Genomic DNA, 6512 nt, shown 5'->3' on the forward strand with positions numbered 1-6512 from the left:
ACCCACACACAGCCCCATCCCACATAGGAAGTTTTGGTGAGTTGTTCCGTGGGCAGTTGGGGTGCTGACTCGACCCATGACTGCTCAGGAAAACTCCCTTATGTGGCCTGTGGGACCAAATAATTGCCCACCCCTGCATTACTTGGTGAATCAGAAGATTCTTCAAACCCTGTAAGTTTGGGACCTATGAGAAAATGTCCATGCCTAATTTTGTTGGAGTAGTAGCTACAGCCTCCTTGTGATGCCCTCAGAATGCAGTTCAATTAGGTGTTAACTGTGTGGCACATGAATATAACAAGAGCACACATGTATGAAACATATATATTTAACAGATGAAAAATGCTTAAAGTTTTCACCCATTCAATTGTAATATATAGCAAGAGTTTTGAGAGCAGAAACTGGAACCCACAAACCTGCCCTCTGACATGAGAGCCACTATCACTGGATTAAAATCATGCTTCCTTTCATTTACTGTCCTCCTGGTTCCGCAATTCTTGTATTCTCATCTTCAGCAGGACACTGGAGAGGTTCCCGTCCAGATCATTTTATAGCCTGGTTTTAGGGGATATTGGAAATGTGTGTCTGAATCCCCCAAACAGAGGAAGACCTAGTGTTATGGTCTACCATTTTGTGGGTGAGTACTCTACCCACTAAGAACATGGAATTAGGGTCCAACTGGGGCTCCTTTCACTTTTCCCACAGAGCAGACAAAAGTTAACTGGACATTTCTTTACATATTTCTGATGGAAGATACAAGACAGCCTTTGAGGATGTGTGTATGATTTAGACTTGGTGTATGTTCACTGGGATGTATCATATTACACTGGCAGCTTCTCCTAATACAGAATCCCAGATAAATATCCAGGAGGTACTTCCTTATTTTATTAGTTCTGAAGCATTTAAAGCCTGGTAAATAGCACAAGGTGTCTTAAAGTGTTAGAGTAAAAAGCAGCGCTGCCAATAACTGTCCATAAATTTACAGACAGTTTATAAAACAGGTCTAAAATTGCCTGTCCATAAATTCTGTAAAAATAATTGAGCTCCCATAAAAATAAGAAATCCTGAACTCATTTCAAGATTCATCACAAAAATGAAGCTACATTTTAAGTGTCAATGGTGGACATAGAGAGCAGAGCAATGCAGAGCAATGCCATCTGGACTAAGTACAGACAGTCAAAAAGCCTGAGGCAGAATCAATTCCATTCTCGTAGTTTAGTCAAAGCTGCATAGATTGAACCCATAAGCAAGTGAACAGACATTCACTTTTGATTCTGGGAATGCAGCCACGTGCTTGCAGTGGCCCAGGCCAGGAGCAGGTAGGGGAGGGGTGCACTAGGGCACACTGCCCTTCTCAGCTGGACCAGACAGCTTGGGCCAAGTCTAGTCCATCCACCCCTGGAGGTGGGGATGTTTCAGGGGAGGTGCAAAGCATCCTGGGATTCTGTGGGATTGTGAATTAACTTGAATCTGGAGGGGATTTGGGAAAGAAGTTCAATATAGCAATTTGACCTAAATCAGTTAAGTCTGATACTACAGCCACGCAGATTTATCATAAAGCAGTTTCATCTATTTTGAAAGCAGTTTATGCGTACTGAACTTTTGTTGTATTACAGATTTGAACTGGTTTCTGATCACTTATATTGATTTATGTGTAATGTCTGTCCCTAGCCCTGGTGTCTAAACAGGAGCACCGCTTAGCACCCTGTAGTGACTGTCTTTCAGGACTTTACGGCTCACTGGAAACTCTGTAGCTGAAAGAGGGCAGTGAGCGGGTGCCTATTCCAAGATGGGGGCAGCTGAATCAGCAGGGCTCAGGCTGGGGTGTGGGCTGTGGGGGGATGCACAGTACAGTTGAAAGTGTCAGGGTGTGGGGTAAGTAGGGGACCCCAATGGGGAGTAGTAGGTGTAAAAATATGTAAAAACACTGCTACAGACACACACGGTTTGCAACCCAAGATATTTTTTAACTGACAGTAAAAACACTTGTCAGTAAAAAAGTTGCGGATTGTCAGTAAAATAAGTCTTAGATTGGAAACGCTAGTTAAAAGTATTGGCAGATCCTCCATGCTTTATTTTTTAACTCCATGATTAAAGGCCTAGAAAGCACAATTTATGAGCAAAGGATGAAACAACAACAATGATTTAATCTGATCCTTTCCTTTTTTGTGTCTTTGTCACAAAAGATTTAGTAGGTATTTAACAGAATTTTCCGATTGATTGGAATCTGTCAGGCCATGCCATGAGCACTTCTGCTTTGGCCTCAAACTTGCGATCTCTGCACTGTCAACTGTGTGCCTTAGCATATGGGATTTGATAATAGTCTTTGAATACTTGAAGGACATTTATGAAAAGAATTAAGATGAACTATTCTGTATAGAGGTAAAGGGCTAGAACAGGAGCAATTGCAGCAGAAGAAATTTAGGTTGGAGTCTAGGATGAACTTTTTAATCATGACAGTGATTAAGCATTAGAATATGATACCTAGGGAGATTGTGGACTCTCCATCCCTGGAAATTTTCAGGAATAAGTTAGACAGATACTTGGGAGGGGTGATTTAGTCAAAGATGATCCTGCCTTGAACAGGGGGACAGCCTAGATGATATCTTGAGGCCCCTTTTACCCCTAGTTTCCTATTAACTTATGATCCCCGGATGTAGCGGAGTTTAAATTGGTGTTAAATGAGTGTTTGTGTATGTTGAGTGGGAGAGGTGTTCGTGAAGTGAATGCTTTACAACAACTCCATTGTACACATAGCAGTGGGTGAAGTATTGTGCAATTGCATTGCTGTCCTCTGTTGTATGGAATCATAGTTTCTGTGCATCACAGACCATATACAATGAAAGGAGAATGCATCTCTTTTAGCTCGTGTGAAAAGGGCTGTGCTTCTGAAGCAGGAAAATTTGAGTGAAGTTCTCAAGAGTTATGGTGGACAGTATAGTGATGCCTATGGGGTTCTATATAGTCAATTATGTGTTGCAATCTTGTAACTGTCTTGTCACAGAGACTGCCTTATTCTTCATATATGCATACTGTAGGCTTAGCAGAATAAAACATGTTAATTCATGTTTTAAGAACAAGAGCCATCAGCACCTCCTTCAGTCAATATATACATATGTTAACTGGTATCCAAAAGAAGAAGGATGCTATGGTGGGGGTTAATATTCAAATAAGAAGGTATATGGACTGCCTTTGTATATAGCATTCAACTCGCAAAATGCTATATATCTGAGAATCATTGTTTCTTGTTAATAATTACTTTGCAGAAGGAAGTTTGTCCCAAGTGCAATTAAATGAAATCTAAGAACTAAATAGTCATTCTTCCTTCCCTCTTAATGCTAAAGAATCAGGCTTTCTGTGCCCTGTTTGAAGAATGGCAAAATATTGGTATTTGCAAAACAAAAAGCAATTTGGTGTGAAAACTGAAATCCTTTCCTTTTTTTCCCACAGTCAGACTAAACTACACAAAACAGCCAGTCATTTCTTCTCTGCCAACTGATTATGCAGCCATGTTGTTTGAAAGCTTGCATAATTTACATTAGCATGCCTAAGATCTCAGGTGACTGTGCCTTTGAGGCCAGCATGGTAGCCCCAGTGGACCAAGATTTGATATTCTTCCCAATATCTGACCCTTTTTTCCTTGTTAATTACAGGCAGAGTTCCCTGGCCTGGGCCCGGATCTGCACCTGTTTCCCATCTCTGAGCAGCTGCTAATTAGGTTGCAAATGGCGGGGCTGGGCAGAGCAGGCCACACATGCTTCAACAGTCTATTGATCAGATTGGCATGCCATGCATACAATAATTATTATCTGCTGAGCCCACTTTACAAAATAAAAGCCACTCATAAAGCAACATTGCATCGAGCCGAAACCTGTACTCTATTTTATACCAACTCTGCATCAAATACTTACAGAATATGAGAAGACGAGGGATTGCTTTTTTGTTTTTCAAGCCAAAGCCACCCTTTTTGAGTGAATAGTAATGGGCTATTTTAATTTGAAAAAGGAAAATGCATTCAACATAGGAGCACTGAAACAAACAGTCCTCTTGAAATCTGGTACCAAGGTATATGGAGCTACTTGTTGGGGGTTTTTTATTTATTACCTATGCATTTATCTATTTATTTGTCCTGGGGAGAAGATACCTTCTGAATAGTTTCAGGAAGAATCAGCTCTGAATGAACCTGAAGATTGTTTTCTTAGAGATGGGTTCTTGCTAACAAATGCTGGAGGAATTCACACACACAGCCAGAATATTAGATGCCATATCCATAAGTCCTTAATGGGCATAAATTAGCACAGCACTGTCAAAGAAAATGGCACTGTGAATCTAAAACAGGTCTACCTGTAGTAAGCACAGAATGGGGAAAAAAAATGAATTCTGCCTATATATGTTTAGACTTAGAAAACATTTGAAGCTGGTTGTATTGTTATTACTATGCATAGGCACAGTATCTAAATACAGAGTCTCTGTTCACTAATGTAGAGAGGAATTACGGTCCAATAATTATGGAGTTAGCCTGAGATTCATGAGAAATATGGTCACTTCCCCATTTTACCACAGATTTCCTGAGTGATATTGAGCAAGACGTTGAGGACCAGATCCCAAAAGGCCTTAGGAGGAGAAAGTGGAACTCATAGGACTCAGTCAAAAATAGCAAGCCTGACAGTGCTTACTCAGCTCCTGTCTAACCCTGGAAGTGCCTTGTTTCCTGACCCTAAATTACTCTGGGTGTTTAGTTACACCTCTGTGCAAGACCAGAGTTGTCCCACTCGAGACAAAGCTGACCAGCTGTCTCTCCCTCATACATATGTCCATTTGGGATCCTGAAATGAGACATTCCTGTTCCCAAGTCCCTGGAGGGGCTCGACCCAATAGGTGTTTTTAAAGCATATGTAACACACACTGACAGGATCACACTCCACAAAACATGTTGTTGTGACTACTGCTTTCTTGTAAAATGAAGCTAGAAGAGACTCCCTTTTTATGAAGTAGTGTCCTAGTTAGAGACCTCACCTAGTGAATGAAAGATCCTGCCCACAGCTCTTTTTCGGGCCTTGTTACATGTCACTCCATGGATGCATCTACAGGAGACATGTTACTGTGAGGTTGTCTAATTTATTGTACAGTAAGCATGCACATCTACATGTGCCCGCACTTAACTGCACAGTAAATTCCCTTAATCGTGTTTAAATTTGCTAAATGCACATGCAGGTAAGCATGATTAGTTAATGCATAGTAATGCACATGTAGATGTGACCTGGCAGCAAGTTTGCTCCTGGGTCTGCCCAGCCACTGGGAGTTTCTCTTGCCCAGCCACTGCAGCTAGGTCTGCCCCTCCATGGGGAGCCTCTCCTACCCCAGGGCTGGGCTGCCTCACCGACAGCCCCTGTCTGAAGGCTATAAAAGCAGGCCATGGGACACACACCACAGGAGGCTGAGGGCACCTGTGTTTCCTCCTGGGCAAGCCACAGCCCTGCTGTGCCTGTCTGTCACCACCCCAGCAGTGCTGTGGCTGCTTGTTGGTGCCCTCCATCTGGGGCCCCAGCTGCACCCAGGAGGAGGTTGGTGACCTCGTGATGCTCTGGAGTGACATGGAGGTGCAGAGGCAGTTTGAGGAGGGTGGGTGCACGTTTATGAGGCCTTGCTGGGAGGGGTACAGGAGTGTGGCCACTCCCACTTGGCGTGGCAGTGCCCCATCAAGATCAAGGCACTGTGGGCACAGTGGATGGCTGTGACTGACTCCAGTCTTCAGCCTGATTGTGCCTGAAAGACCATGCTCTTTATGCTGCAGCTGACCAATATTTTGGTGTTCTGGGAGCCAGGCCAAAGCAATGTAATTTACACCAGCACAGGCAGCCTCCCCAGGCCCCTGCCCTCATGTCACCAGAGGAGGGACCCTTGGGTGAGTGTTCATCACCCAGCCCTCCCCAGCTCCTCAGCTGATCAATCCATTAGCAGCTCAAGGAGCCTTGGCCGGTGGCTGCATCGCCAGCTCCACAGCCCCAGACCCTGCCACAAGGAACAACTGGCCATGACACTGCTGCCTGTCAGCAACACCAGGTCCTCCCCGGGGGAGAGGGGGGCGCAGAAGGGAGGCGACGGCCCAGCTGGGCACCTGCACGCTGCACACCATGGGCCAAGGACACTGGGCAAAATTAGCAGTTAGCTATACACATCATGTAGCTAAGTTTTGTTGTTCCCTGATCTGATGACTCCCCTACTACCTAAGTGGCCTGAAATCACCTAAGAAACCTATGAAAAAACCAAGAGTCAAATTTACCCCTATAAGTTTATCAGGGGTGACCACCAGGATCTGGGGGAACATTTGTTCACCAGAGCGTCCCAAGGGATGACGAGGTCGAATGGTCACAAACTCCTGCAAGACCGTTTCAAGCTGGACATAAGGAAGAATTTATTTACTGTCTGAGCCCCCGAGGTCTGGAACAGCCTGCCAGCGGAGGTGGTTCAAGCACCTACATTGAACACCTTCAAGAGCAAATTGGATGCTTATC

This window comes from Crocodylus porosus, unplaced genomic scaffold (genome assembly GCF_001723895.1).
Source record: "Crocodylus porosus isolate Cpor-Errol unplaced genomic scaffold, CroPor_comp1, whole genome shotgun sequence".
NCBI lineage: Eukaryota > Metazoa > Chordata > Crocodylia > Crocodylidae > Crocodylus > Crocodylus porosus.